The following is a 2,513-nucleotide window of genomic DNA, read 5'->3' as shown; positions in this document are numbered from 1 at the left end:
AGAGAGGGAAGGGGCTAGGGAGGAGAGGGGCGGGGCTGAAAGGGGTGGGGAAGCGCTCGAAGGGCGGGGCCATAGGCAGGCATGGAAAGGGCCAGGGCTGGAGAACAGGAGCCAGTGGGGCGACGTGGAGGAGTGCGCCGGGGCGGGGCCGGGGGCAGGGGCGGGGCGGGGCCAGCACAAAGGAGGCGGGGCTGGAAGGAAAGGGGCGGGGCGGGTGGCGCGGAAGGACCTTGGGGTTCAGGGGCAATGAATAGATTTGAAAGATATCACAGTGCGTGACTGAGCAAGCCCTGGGCCCCGTGGTGACAATCAATCGCCATCCCTTTTTCTTTGTCGTCATTATCACTTGATTTTTCTGACCCAATCCAAATTAACTGTGTCCACAGCTCCACGGCCATGCTCGCATGGCATGACCTTTCCCAGCGCCCCCCACACCTCGTGTTCAACATGTGCAAAACTTTCTTCTCAAATGTGCAAGACTATTTTTAAGTTAAAAAAAAAAACAGTTTTAAAGTGATTCGTGAATATCTCACTTCTCTGTAAGCTAAATTTAAAATAGCTTAACATAATTCATATGATATAGAAAATCATAAAGATGAACTAAAAAAAATCAGGGCAAAAAAAGAAAAATCAGAGTGGAATAAAAGACGAGGAATAGGAACGCAGATAAGCAGGCCATGGGGGCTTTGCACAGTTATTAAAGTTGAGCCATACTAGTTCTATTCCTGGTGGCCAAACTAAGGAAAACACATAGTAAATCTTGCTAAGAAGAGTCGTCTTGTTCTTGAAGCTTGTTCGGTGTTTTTTTCCTTGGTTACAGCTCTTAAATTTTCAGGGGCTTTATATAGTGTTTTGAATAATGAGCAATGTCTTTGTATTAGTTATCTATTGTTAGGTAACAAATTGCCCCAAACTTTGCAGCTTAAAATAAGCAATAAACTTACTTTCTTGCAGTTTAGATGGGTCAGGAATTTGGGTGCAATTCCGGATCCCAAGGCTCAGGCACTCTCTCTGTCTCTCTGTCCCCTCTGCCCTACAATCACGTGGCAGCCAGGCCTGGAGTCATCTCAAGGCTGCGAATCATCTTTCAAGCTCACTCCTACAGCAGTTGGCAGTCCCCAGGGCCTCTCTGCTGTGGGCTAGAGATATCACTCCTGCCACTTGCAGCTTTCCATAAGAAGCAGCTCCTACCCCCGGAAAAGAGAGAGATCAAAGAGGAAGAGAAGACTGGGATGGAGCTCGGGGTAGAGTGCTTGCCTAGCATGTATGAGGCTCTGGCTCAGAGAAAGGAGGCAAAGCAGGGGGAAGAAGGAAGAGGAGGAGCGGGGGAGAGAAAGAAGGAAGACAAGAATGAAGAGAAAAGAAAGAGGAGGAAAGGGGAGGGGACAGGAAAGGAAGAGGAAAAAGAAGAGAGATCGCAATCTTTTTGGTGTGTGACCTAATCTTGCAAATGGTATTTCATCACTTTTACCCACTCTATTAAAAAGAAAAACCTTAGATCCAGCGCTGACTCAAAGGGATAGAATTAAACAGGGCATGAATCCTAGGAGAAGGAGTTTAAGGCTAGCACAGACCTCACAAAGATTTCTGCTCCAATCCTCTAATAGTTTTCATAAATCTAAGTCAACCTTTTGTCCTGCAAACTCCTGCTGAATTCCTTTACTCAGCTAATGAGATCTACTGTTTATCTGTCTTCTTTCACTCACCATTATATCTATGGGGTTTATGCATGTTATCGTACATAGCAATTCTTTTATTACTGTGTCATAGTCCATTGTATGCATGAGTAACTACAATTCTATTTACCATTCTGCTGTTGATAGGTATTTTGTCCATTTTTAGCTATGAGGAATGAAACTTCTACGAACATTCTGTAAACGTCTTTTGGTGCACACATGTATTCCTCCAGGAAATAATATTAGTAAATACTTCCTCTGGTCAATTCAGGTGCTCACAAGGGAGATGCCATCATGGAATGTGAAATGCAAGAGATTTCCGGGGAAAATGCCTGTGGAGGATAATGGGAAGAGTCTCATCAGCTCCAAGTTCTCCTGCTCGCCACTCAAAAGCCAATACTTAGGAGACAAGAGCTGGTGAGAAAGAAATCAGGTTTATTCATGGACCACCCTGAGAAGACGGGAGGAAGCTACTGCCACTCCCCCGCCAAAAAACAAACAAACAAAAGAAAATACCATTTTAGGGAACTACAATGTGTAAACAAGCTTTAATAGGGCCGGGAAGAGACACAGTCAGACACCATTGGGGAAGGCCACACCTGGCTGGAGTCTTCCTCATCCAGGACCTGTGTCTCCCTATAGCCTTCAATCCCACCTTACCCCACCCCACCCCACCCCACCCTGGGCCAGAATGTTGACCTCAGTGGTGGCTACAGTAGTTTTTGTGTTTTCTTTAAACAAACATGCTAGGGCCGGGGATGTAGCTCAGTGGCACAAATGCCTACCTGGCAAGTGCAAGGTCCTGAGTTCAATTCCCAGTACCAAAAAAAAAAAAAA

Source organism: Chinchilla lanigera, unplaced genomic scaffold, assembly GCF_000276665.1.
Source record: "Chinchilla lanigera isolate Chin_1 unplaced genomic scaffold, ChiLan1.0 scaffold00055, whole genome shotgun sequence".
NCBI classification, from domain to species: Eukaryota; Metazoa; Chordata; class Mammalia; order Rodentia; family Chinchillidae; genus Chinchilla; species Chinchilla lanigera.
This window is presented reverse-complemented; position numbering follows the sequence as displayed.